This window comes from Rana temporaria, chromosome 8, assembly GCF_905171775.1.
Source record: "Rana temporaria chromosome 8, aRanTem1.1, whole genome shotgun sequence".
In the NCBI taxonomy this organism is placed as follows: Eukaryota; Metazoa; Chordata; class Amphibia; order Anura; family Ranidae; genus Rana; species Rana temporaria.
In genome coordinates, this window is record NC_053496.1 from 182,395,273 (window position 1) to 182,408,263 (window position 12,991).

Sequence of the window (12,991 nt, forward strand, 5' to 3'; positions counted from 1 at the left end):
TGGAAAATGAAACGTTGGGAAAAACCTTGGTTGTTTTTTCAGACGGAATTCCGCTCAAGCTTGTCTTGCATACACACGGTCACACAAAAGTTCTCTGAACTCTAAAATGTCAAGAACGCGGTGACGTACAACACTACGACGAGCCGAGTAAATTAAGTTCAATGCTTCTGAGCATGCGTCCGATTGTTTCCGAGAATGCGTCGGAATTTTGCGTGTCGGAATTGCTACAGACGACATTGGAATTTTTCCCGTCGGAAAAATTTGAGAACATGCTCTCAAATTTTTGCTGGCGGAAATTCCAACAGGAAAAGTTCGATGGAACCTACACACGGTCGAAATTTTCCGACCAAAAGCTCACATTGGACTTTTCTTGTCTGAATTTCCGATCGTGTGTACGCGGCAGAAGTGTTTGCTTCCACAGCAATCTATTATTTGATGTTTTGTGTATTTGATATGTTCCTTTGATTCCACCCCATCTTTGTTTTACTAAAAGTTAGTACAGCCCTCTAATTATTGCTACCTCTGTAGAGTAATGCCGCGTACACACGATAGGAATTTCCGATGGAAAAAGTCAGACTGATTTTTTTCCATCGGAAATTTTTACCGTGTGTGTGCCCCATCGGAGTAATTCCGATGAATTCCACCAGAGTTTAAATATAGAACATGTTCTATTTTACTCTGATGGAATTTTTGGCCGGAGAAAAGTCCGACTGTGTGTACGCGGCATTAGGCTTTGGAGGCCAGATTCACAAAAGAGATATGACGGCGTATCTCCTGATACACCGTCGTATCTCTGAGATACGATTGTCGTATCTATGCGCCTGATTCATAGAATCAGGTTACGCATAGATAGCCCTAAGATCCGACAGGTGTAAGTGACTTACACTGTCGGATCTTAGGCTGCAATTCTAGGCCGGCCGCTAGGTGGCGATTCCATTGCGGTCGGCGTAGAATATGCAAATGACTAGTTACGCCGATTCACGAACGTCCGCTTTGCCCGTGGATCTAAATTTACGTTGTTTCCGTAGAGATGCGTCGCGTAAAACTAAATCTGCCCTCTAGGTGGTCTAGCCAATGTTAAGTATTGCCGTTGTCCCCACGGCGAAATTTGAAATTTCACGTCGTTTGCGTAAGTCGTCCGTGAATGGCGCTGGGCGCCATTTACGTTAACGTCGAAACCAATGACGTCCTTGCGACGTCATTTAGCGCAATGCACGTCGGGTAATTTTAGGGACGGAGCATGCGCAGTACGTTCGGCACGGGAACGCGCCTAATTTAAATGGTCCCCGCCCCATTTGAATTAGGCGGGCTTGCGCCGGGCGGATTTACGCTACGCCGCTGCAAGTTTACAGGCAAGTGCTTTGTGAATCAAGCACTTATGCTGTAAACTTGCGGCGGTGTAACGTAAATGGGATACGTTACGCCGCCGCAGCGTAGCCCGATTCTATGTGAATCTGGCCCAGAATGTCTTTACACTTGGAAAGGCCAAGAGAAAAATCCTTTGTATTGTGCCAGAGTGAAGTATATTGGAATTTGCTTCTGAGACTTCTTGGAGAGTTTATTACTTGCGGACCTGCCGCCGTCGTTTTACGGCGTGCGCGCCCCCCGCTCGCCCCCGAGTCCCGTGCGCGATCACTCGTGTAAACACACAGCTCCCGGTCCTGTCAGGGAGAGAAATGCTGATCTCCTGTTCATACAATGTATGAACAGAAGATCATTGATTTCCCCTAGTGAGGCCACCCCCCCTACAGTTAGAACACACCCAGGGAACATACTTCCCCGCCCCCTAGTGTTAACCCCTTCACTGCCAGTGGCATTTTTATAGTAATCCAATGCATTTTTATAGCACTGATCACTATAAAAATGCCAATGGTCCCAAAAACGTGTCAAAAGTGTCCGAAGTGTCCGCCATAATGTCGCAGTACCGGAAAAAAAAATCGCTGATCGCCGCCATTACTAGTAAAAAAAGTATATTAATAAAAATGCCATAAAAATACCCCCTATTTTGTAAACGCTATAACTTTTGCGCAAACCAATCAATAAACGCTTATTGCGATTTTTTTTACGAAAAATATGTAGAAGAATACGTATCGGCCTAAACTGAGGAAAAAAATTTTTTATATATATTTTTGGGGGATATTTATTACAGCAAAAAGTAAAAAATATTATTTATTTTCAAAATTGTCGCTCTATTTTTGTTTATAGCGCAAAAACTAAAATCCGCAGAGGTGATCAAATACCACCAAAAGAAAGCTCTATTTGTGGGGGAAAAAAAGGACGCCAATTTTGTTTGGGAGCCACGTGGCACGACCGCGCAATTGTCAGTTAAAGCGACGCAGTGCCGAATCGCAAAAAGTGCTCTGGTCTTTGACCAGCAATATGGTCCGGGGGTTAAGTGGTTAAAGTGCCCGTGGCTCTTATTAAGTCAACAATTGGGTGCCGTTATGCTGAGAAAAGGGTTGGGACTTTATATGAAACACGCACCTAAAGGGTGATAACGGGCAATAGATGTCTGACCAATAAAATGAATATTGTAACTGTACCAGCTGAATCTCTATATCCAGCACACAAGACAATAATACAGAACAGTAGCAATTATTTTATATATATATTAGGGCTGTGCGTTAAACGCGATATTAACGGCGTTAACGCAAACCCATGTTAACGCCGTCAATATTTTTATCGCGCGATTAACGCAGGAGCCCTCGGGGTGGACGTGCAGAGTGTGCAGCGGCGCGGCGCGGCTTACCTTTTCGCTGGATTCACAGACAAGTTACTCACCTTGTCCCTGGATCCAGCGATGCCACCCCGCTGTGTGATCGAGCGGGTCCTCCTTGCTTGGCGGGTCCTCCTCGCTTGGCGGGTCCTCCTCGCTTGGCGGGTCCTCCTCGCTCGATTCACAGTGCCTGTGTGCCGCCGAGCTCCGTTCCCTGCGACGTTACGACGCACGGGAGCGGAGAACGGCGCCAAATTTAAAAAAGTAAACAAACACAATACACACAGTATACTGTAATCTTATAGATTACAGTACTGTATGTAAAAAATACACACCCCCCTTGTCCCTAGTGGTCTGCCCAGTGTCCTACATGTACTTTTATAAAAATAAAAACTATTCTTTCTGCCTGAAAAACTGTAGATTGTCCAAAAGTGTCCCTTTATGTCAAAAATGGTTTTAGATCAGCTAGAAAACAGCGATAATAAATTATAATCACTTGCAGAATTGTGCGATATTTGTGCGGAAATTCGTCATAAATTAGAGCGATTATGGTGACATCGGACCTACAAGTCCTTTGCCTCATATAAATTCCCAAACTCCCCTATTTCCCCCCCCCCCTCTCCCTCTATCCTGAACAATTGGGTGCTAACTGGTTCTAAATTTCTTTTGTTATTCCAGTGCTCTTTTTTGCCAGACCAACTATAGGTAGGGACCGGGTTTAGGTTACCACCTGCCCCCTATCTATTGATTAGCACGCCTGTGCTCCTTATTAGGAGGCTTTAAAATCATAGCTAGGACTGCAGTACACGGAGTGCCTTGACGTTTGGCCTGCAGCTTAAACAGGTATTTGCAAATACATGCAACTAAACCTCTGTTTTTTAAAGCGGAGGTTCACCCTAATTAACAACTCTTCCTGTTTAAAACCAGCTGGCATAGTACGGTCTGTATCCGTTTTTTTTAGTGCTGTCAAACGATTAAAATTTTTAATCGCGATTAATCGCATTAATGTCATAGTTAACTCACGATTAATCGCTCTAATTTATGACGAATTTCCCCACAAATATCGCACAATTCTGCAAGTGATTATAATTTATTATCGCTGTTTTCTAGCTGATCTAAAACCATTTTTGACATAAAGGGACACTTTTGGACAATCTACAGTTTTTCAGGCAGAAAGAATAGTTTTTATTTTATAAAAGAACATGTAGGGCACTGGGCAGACCACTAGGGACAAGGGGGGTGTGTGTTTTTTACATACAGTACTGTAATCTATAAGATTACAGTATACTGTGTGTATTGTGTTTGTTTACTTTTTTAAATTTGGCGCCGTTCTCCGCTCCCGTGCGTCGTAACGTCGCAGGGAACGGAGCTCGGCGGGAAACAGGCACTGTGAATCGAGCGAGGAGGACCCGCCGAGCGAGGAGGACCCGCCAAGCGAGGAGGACCCGCCAAGCAAGGAGGACCCGCCAAGCAAGGAGGACCCGCTCGATCACACAGCGGGGTGGCATCGCTGGATCCAGGGACAAGGTGAGTAACTTGCCTGTGAATCCAGCGAGAAGGTAAGCCGCGCCGCGCCGCTGCACACTCTGCATGTCCACCCCGAGGGCTCCTGCGTTAATCGCGCGATAAAAATATTGACGGCGTTAACATGGGTTTGCGTTAACGCCGTTAATATCGCGTTTAACGCACAGCCCTAGTTTTTTTATTTATTTTTTATTGGCCTCCTTACCTTTGAACGAGGGCTTTTAGTGAGCTGTCACTCACTTTTCCCCGCGGGAGTGGGCGTGGTTTTCAAAATGCCCCATCAGCGCTATGTCTCCTGGGAGTTAGTCCTGAGAATCCCAGGAGACGCGCTGTGTTCGAAATCCCGCGATATCTCGCGGGTCATGTGACTAGAAACTTGTCTGCTAGTCGAAGCGGGGAGTGTCCTTTTCAGGACGCTGCCGGCCGTTGTCCTAGCAACGGTGCAGTGTTGACGGCGCTGCTCCCCGTCACACTGCGCGTGCGCGGGATAGAGCGGTGAATGCTGGGACAGCACTCACCGCATGCCGGAAGGGCTTCAGAAGGGCTTCAGAGTGCCCGCAGTTAAGATGGCAATGTCCATCATCAATTTTTATAAAATATTCTTTTGGGGGAAATCGTCTTGGTAGCAGCTGCGAGTAGGAGACTGGTGAGTACAATTTTCGTTGTACCATCAGCGTTACAAAAACGTCTAAAAAAAAAAAACGTTTTCCCGCGGAACTCCCGCTTTAATTACATACAGTTAGACAGATCTATTTGGTTTTTTGGTTGGCAACTTTGAGCCTGGCTATTATGGAAACATTTTTTATATTCCATATATATATTTAATCGCATACTGCTAAAAACGCATCTCATTCAAAGTCCCAACTCTCCCCCCTTTTTTATAACTGGTTCTAAAGAAGGATGGAGCGGATTTTAGAAACATTTGGGGCCTTAAACTGGTAAAAGTGAAACGTGAACAGTTTTTGCTCATTACTCACCTGATTGGAATTCTGGAGAACATTCCTCCACTTTAATGGGATCCATAACCTTATTCTCCTTCATAAATTGCTGATCACCCCTCACATACGTCTCTTCTTCTTCCTTCTTCACCTCAACTTTTATATTAAGGAGTTCCTCACCCTAAAACCACAAAATGATAACAAGGAAGATCCTCAAAACATGAGCACTTATACCAGGAGACCACAGAGATGATGACCTCATACAATTTAGAATAATTTTTAAGTCGTGGATACTGCAACTCCACCTACCTGATGATGGTGGGGGATGGTGTGACCTTCCTGTGTGGAATCCCGTGAATACAGAGGACGGGGACATCTCTCTGGTGGGTTCCCATTACTGGATCCATCTGTAGGAAACACACACACTGACTGAATACATTGTTTCTATGTGTTTATCAGATGATGGGGGATCTAGGTGGAGCCTCCGTACTGCTCTCTCCTTTACAATAAAGTCTCCTCTTACCCGGTGATGTGAGGGGCGGCTGATTCTCCATCATGATATGGAAAGATTCCTCCTCTTTAATTGGCATCATCCTAGCACCCTCTAACATTGAGTGATCGCCGGTCACATATGTCTCTTCTTCTTCCGTTTTAATCATAACTTTTACGTATTTCAGCTTGTCACCCTAAACCAAGGAAATGGTTGGCAAATATAAGATTTAATGATGCAAGACCACAAATAAAATATTTTGTAGGGTTTACAAACTGTATTGTATAGTTGAGTCACATTCATGTTCTAGATGCTCCAACCAACCTGATAACAGCGTGCGTAGTTGTTATCTTCCTGTGTGGAATCCTGGGAATACAGAGGACGGGGACATCTCTCTGGTGGGTTCCCATTACTGGATCCATCTGTAGGAAACACACACACTGACTGAATACATTTAGCCAGATTCACGTATGGCGGCGTATCTTTATGCCGGCATAGCGCATCCCATTTGCACTAGGCCGACGTAACATAGTGAGGCAAGTACTGTATTCACAAAGCACTTGCTCCCTAAGTTACGTCAGCGTAGCGCAAATGGCCCGGCGTAACCCCTCCTAATTCAAAGTAGGCATGTAGTGGGGGGGCTACATTTAAATTACACGTGACCCCATGTAAATGAGGGCCATTCGTACGGCGCTTGCGCGCGCATGCTCAGAAACACGTTGCAAATACTCCCTACGTCACGACGTCGGCTCAATGCTTTCGACGTGAACATAAGCTACGCCCACCCTTATTCATGTACGCTTACGCAAACAACGTAAAATACGACGGCTGTTCCGTCGTCCATACCTTGCATGGGCTGCGCCATCTTTTCGGTGGCTTATCTTTACGCCGGCGTATGTCTTATGTAAACGTCGTATCTTACTGCGACGGACGTACGTACGTTCGTGAATCGGCGTATCTTGCTCATTTACATATTCTAGGCGAAAATCCCTAGCGGCCAGCGTAAATATGCAGCTAAGATACGACGGCGTGGAGACTTACGCGGTCGTATCTTAGCAACAGAGAAGCGTATCTCAGTTTGAGCATACGCTTAAAGATACGACGGCGCCCATTAGGACTTACGACGGCATATCTACTGATACGCCGTCGTAAGTCTTACTGAATCCGGCTAATTGTTTCTATGTGTTTATCAGATGATGGGGGATTTAGATCAGGGCCGATCCACCCTATAGGCTCATTATGCAAGCCACTTAGGGCCCCGCAAAGCTGATCCCCGCTTCTCCTACTTGTGACATGTAATTTTGCTTAGGGCCCCAGGGAGGTCAGGATCGGCACTGATCTAGGTGGAGCCTCCGTAGTGCTCTCTCCTTTACAATAATGTGCACCACCCTACAGTTTGGGCCCCACTGTTAGCTGGGAATACAGAGGACGGGGACATCTCTCTGGTGGGTTCCCATTACTGGATCCATCTGTAGGAAACACACACACTGACTGAATACATTGTTTCTATGTGTTTATCAGATGATGGGGGATCTAGGTGGAGCCTCCGTACTGCTCTCTCCTTTACAATAAAGTCTCCTCTTACCCGGTGATGTGAGGGGCGGCTGATTCTCCATCATGAGGTCCTTGTAGAGATCCTGGTGTCCTTCTAAAGAAGGACCATGGGATGGGCAGATTTTGTTTTCTTTACTGCCCAGATTTCCTCTTCATTACTTCCTTTATCCTGTGCACAATTAAACAATCCAGAAAGGGATTACTTTTACGAAATAGGTCAGCTTGAACACGTATTGCAAGAATTCCGACGTATAGAAATATGTAAGAGTGTATAGCAGTGTGTAGAGCAATCACTTACAATTTCTGTAATATCCTTTCATTCACTTGACAGTGGTCCTTATCTATGTGGTCATGTGATTTGGATAAATGGTTCTATATTTAGGATGTACCCGGTCTATAAACCAGAGGCTCTGGGTGGACAGTTGGATAAATGGCTCTATATTTAGGATGTATCCGGTCTATAAACCAGAGGCTCTGGGTGGACAGTTGGATAAATGGTTCTATATTTAGGATGTATCTGGTCTATAAACCAGAGGCTCTGGATGGACAGTTGGATAAATGGTTCTATATTTAGGATGTATCCGGTCTATAAACCAGAGGCTCTGGATGGACAGTTGGATAAATGGCTCTATATTTAGGATGTACCCGGTCTATAAACCAGAGGCTCTGGGTGGACAGTTGGATAAATGGCTCTATATTTAGGATGTATCCGGTCTATAAACCAGAGGCTCTGGGTGGACAGTTGGATAAATGGTTCTATATTTAGGATGTATCTGGTCTATAAACCAGAGGCTCTGGATGGACAGTTGGATAAATGGCTCTATATTTAGGATGTATCTGGACACATATTATAAAATATCTCCAATATACAGGATGTGATATGTCTGTAGTAGTGGATGTTGGAGATAAAAGACGTCACAGTGACTATGGAAGAAGAGGACGGACATGACGGGGGCGTTACTGGGTGTAAATATAAAATAATATCTTATTACCTCCTCTGTGTAATTCAGTGACGTCTCCTCTCCACCTCGTTCTCTCCCAGAAATTCCTGTCTTTCCTTTATAGTATTGTTTTCACCTTACATCATTTCCTGATGCTCTTTTACATCACTTCCTGTCTGAGCGTTTCAGGCGCAGTAAGTGCTATTGCCATCTTGTGGTGATTTTAATAACTGCATCCTACGTTACATTTTATTATTTTGCTTTCTGCCTTGTAGGTTATTCTACACACCCACAATATACTTCAATTAAAACTGTATCAATGATAAATATTTCATCTTTAATGATATGCCTTCTACAGCCACCCGATGGACCTTTCATATGGTGTACAGTATCTCCTCCTCATTTGTTGGGAACATGACGTTATATTGAGGAATGGAGATGGACCTTTCATATGGTGTACAGTATCTCCTCCTCATTTGTTGGGAACATGACATTATATTGAGGAATGGAGATGGACCGTTCATATGACCTTCTCCATGTCTCTGTCTACCTGCAAGGTGATTAATGTGGCCAGTCTCTGGGTGGAGACCAAACCTGATTTAAGCCAGCCAAGCCTGCAATCTCAGTATCTCCTCCTCATTTGTCGAGAACATGACATTATATTAAGTAATGGAGTTGGACCTTTCATATGGTGTACAGTATCTCCTCCTCATTTGTTGGGAACATGACGTTTATTGAGGAATGGAGATGGACCCTTATATGGAACATTTAGCTATGGAGTAGATACATCGATGATGTTGTTATGGTCATCCTCTAAGTCTCCTAAATTTTTTTCCTTACTGAACGCATTTGTTTGGAACATGACGTTATATTGGAGAATGGAGATGGACCTTTCATATGGTGTACAGTATCTCCTCCTCATTTGTTGGGAACATGACGTTATATTGAGGAACGGAGATGGACCTTTCATATGGTGTACAGTATCTCCTCCTCATTTGTTGGGAACATGACGTTATATTGAGGAACGGAGATGGACCTTTCATATGGTGTACAGTATCTCCTCCTCATTTGTTGGGAACATGACGTTATATTGAGGAATGGAGATGGACCTTTCATATGGTGTATAGTATCTCCACCTCATTTGTTGGGAACATGACATTATATTGAGGAATGGAGATGGACCTTTCATATGGTGTACAGTATCTCCTCCTCATTTGTTGGTAACATGACATTATATTGAGGAATGGAGATGGACCTTTCATATGGTGTACAGTATCTCCTCCTCATTTGTTGGGAACATGACGTTATATTGAGGAATGGAGATGGACCTTTCATATGGTGTACAGTATCTCCTCCTCATTTGTTGGGAACATGACGTTATATTGAGGAATGGAGATGGACCTTTCATATGGTGTACAGTATCTCCTCCTCATTTGTTGGGAACATGACGTTATATTGAGGAATGGAGATGGACCTTTCATATGGTGTACAGTATCTCCTCCTCATTTGTTGGTAACATGACATTATATTGAGGAATGGAGATGGACCTTTCATATGGTGTACAGTATCTCCTCCTCATTTGTTGGGAACATGACGTTATATTGAGGAATGGAGATGGACCTTTCATATGGTGTACAGTATCTCCTCCTCATTTGTTGGGAACATGACGTTATATTGAGGAATGGAGATGGACCTTTCATATGGTGTACAGTATCTCCTCCTCATTTGTTGGGAACATGACGTTATATTGAGGAATGGAGATGGACCTTTCATATGGTGTACAGTATCTCCTCCTCATTTGTTGGGAACATGACATTATATTGAGGAATGGAGATGGACCTTTCATATGGTGTACAGTATCTCCTCCTCATTTGTTGGGAACATGACGTTATATTGAGGAGTGGAGATGGACCTTTCATATGGTGTACAGTATCTCCTCATTTGTTGGGAACATGACGTTATATTGAGGAATGGAGATGGACCTTACATATGGTGTACAGTATCTCCTCCTCATTCGTTGGGAACAGTGGCGGCCCATGCATAGAGGGCGCACGGACGTTGCCCCCCCCCATCCCTGCCACTGCCTCTCCATGCGCCCGGCCCTTTTCAGGACGCCGGACATATGAATTCCTATGGCGGGGTGGAAGGGGGTGTTTTTTTAAACACCTGATAGAGAGTGTGCCCCGAGCCCACCCAATTGTGTGACCATAGCAAATAAATTTTCGTTATTTTCACATTATAGTTCTTCCCCACCAATCAGGAGGCAGGTCAGTGAGACCTGTTTCCCGATTGGCCAAAGCGCCGAGTGATCCTATTGGATGCCCAGTGCTTTGGCAGAAGAGGAGAGACAGAGCAGTGGAAGCATGAGGAGTGGACTCCTCCGCCGCCGCCCGCACTGGAGGAGACACAGGAGGAGAGGACACGGTAAGGGGGGGGTGCTGTCAGTCCTGAGAGCCACGAGCGGGGGGGTGTTTGGAGCAGTGCCGCCAGTCCCGTGAGCATCTACCCCCACGGAGTAGGGGCTGTCAGTCCTGCGAGCTGTGAGCAGGGGATGCTCAGAGTAGTGCTGTCAGTCCCATGAGCCCCCCACGGGAGGGGTGCTGTCACCCCTGCGAGTCGCGAGCGAGGGGTGCTCAGAGCAGTGCAGTCAGTCCGGCAAGCCGCGCGCGTTGGGGTGCACGGAGCATTGCTGCCAGTCCCGTGAGCCCCTGCATCTCCTAGGGGTTTTCTGTCTATTGATGGGTCCCCCTCACCTCCCCAGTCTGTGGTGTGCAGGCAGTGAGGAGATGTGCTGTAACCTTTAGCAACCAATCAGTAATGACGTGCACTAACCTCTTGAAACCAATTATTGAGCAGTAAGGATATGTAGTAGCCTCTAGCAACTAATCAGTGAGCAGTAATAATGTGTAGTAACCACTAGAAACTAATCAGTGAGCAGTAATAATGTGCAGTAACCTCTAGAAACTAATCAGTAAGCAGTAATGCGCAGAAACCTCTAGCAACTAATCAGTGAGCCATAATGTGTGCTGTAACCTCTAGCAACTAATCAGTGAGCAGTAATAATGTGCAGTAACCTCTAGCAACTAATTAGTGAGCAGTAATAATGTGTAGTAACCTCTAGCAACCAATCAGTGAGCAGTAATAATGTACAGTAACCTCTAGCAACCAATTTGTGAGTGGTATGGATGTCCAGTAACCTCTAGCAACCAATTTGTGAGGGGTATGGATGTCCAGTAACCTCTAGCAATCAATCAATTAGCAGTATTGATGTACAGTAATCTCTAGCAACCAGTTAACAAGCAGAAGTCATGTGCTGTAACCTCTAGCAGCCAGTCAGTGAGCGGTAATGATACACTGTAATCAATCGCTGCCGGATCTGATTCAGTAAACTGCTATTTCTTGTATGTCTCAGAGCAGGTGGAGAACGAAATTGCATGGGGGGGGGGGAGGAAATGTTTGCCCAGGGTCCAATCAATATTAAAGATGTCCCTGCCCACCCCCCGTGAACAAATCTCCCCCCCAGCAAAAATCATATTACTCCATCCCCTCTTCTGCATCACTCCCTACACTGGGCGTGGCCTAATGCCGGGGGGTGGGCCTTCTTTCTGAGCTCGGGAGTCCTTCTTCCTGAACTTCCCTGGGGTGTGGGACACATCAGAGCTGAGGAGAAGCCTGAAGGAATCTTCCCTCAGCTTTGACCGTGTATCATTGTGACGGGCAGCTGCTGGGGAGAGATGCCATAGAATAAGATAATCATGGGGCTAGGGACCTGGGGCACCCTGCAGGAGATCAAGGGCACATACCTGGGTGCCGGCGGCGTGCAAAGTACATTATTGGAGCCAAGTGCCTGAAATGGTTGGACTGCAGAGTTTGGTTGAAATCTGGAAACAGTCCCGCAGAAAATGGGACAGTTGGAAGAAGGGCTGGACTGGGACAAAAAGTTGGCCCTGGACTTCATCCGGACTGGCCCACTTTGACAGGTCTCTCCCAATGGCGGCCGGACAATTCCCGCACCCCCCGGCCACCCAAACCCCCTCTCCCCCTTCACTAGCCATTCTACGTTATTAGAGTAGAACGGCTGGTACTGGTAATCTTATAGGCGGTACCAGTGGGGAAGCTAGACATTATTTCACCCGGGGGAAAGAATCAGTTCAGTGCCCCCTAGGGTGACCACATTTCCAAACTACCATTCAGGGACACCCCCCTTCCCAAAAATAAGCTTGTGCTGTAACGAATCACAGCACAGTGATTGGACACAAGAGGCGGGATTTATGATTTCTCCAATCACAAGCAGGGGGCGGGGACTGTGCTCCTCCAGGTATTCCCGGCCAGGACAAGTACTGTCAATGAGTAAAGCGGTGATGTGGCGGCCTTTTTTGGGGGTATTAGTTTGGCTTGGGGGGTGGCTGTGTCAGTTTCATTCCGGGACACTGTATTGTCCTGGAATGAAGGTGCCCGGGACAGACGTGCAAAATGCGGGACTGTCCCGGGCAATCAGGGACACGTGGTCACCCTAGTGCCCCCCTTATGGGACAAGATTAGGCAGAAGTGACAAACCCCCAGGCCATAGCTGTTGAGTCAGCTGTCTGTCCCCTCCCCCCATGCTCCTCTGTTGTCCCTTCTGCTCCTCTGGTACCCCCCCTGCTTCTCTGTTCCCCCCAGGTGAGCGCTGCGGGAAGGGAGAGACAGAGGAGCGTAGGGGGGCGGCGGTCCGCTGTCACTGAAGCCATTGGCCCACCGGGAAACTCCCTGTAGTCCCAATGGCCAGTCCATCCCTGGTTGGAAGGTATTACATGGCCGGGGAGGTATTGATGGTGTTGAGGACGTG

The 12,991-nt window shown here is 46.2% G+C and overlaps 1 protein-coding gene and 2 long non-coding RNA genes across 3 annotated transcripts in view; all 3 read right to left on the reverse strand.

Annotated features, from left to right (window-relative positions):
• The window catches only part of LOC120910202 (gastrula zinc finger protein XlCGF26.1-like), a 1,148,070-nt gene that overhangs the window by 1,078,409 nt on the left and 56,670 nt on the right, over positions 1-12,991 (reverse strand). The gene's annotated exons all lie outside the window — the stretch shown is intronic.
• On the reverse strand, positions 5,550-6,086 carry LOC120910283. The gene is made up of 3 exons (XR_005741488.1): positions 5,993-6,086; positions 5,702-5,864; positions 5,550-5,585 (listed from the first exon to the last, which is right to left on the reverse strand). It is a non-coding gene; the product is annotated as an uncharacterized LOC120910283 (long non-coding RNA).
• On the reverse strand, positions 7,109-8,351 carry LOC120910273. Its single transcript, XR_005741479.1, has 3 exons — positions 8,215-8,351; positions 7,254-7,391; positions 7,109-7,137 (listed from the first exon to the last, which is right to left on the reverse strand). It is a non-coding gene; the product is annotated as an uncharacterized LOC120910273 (long non-coding RNA).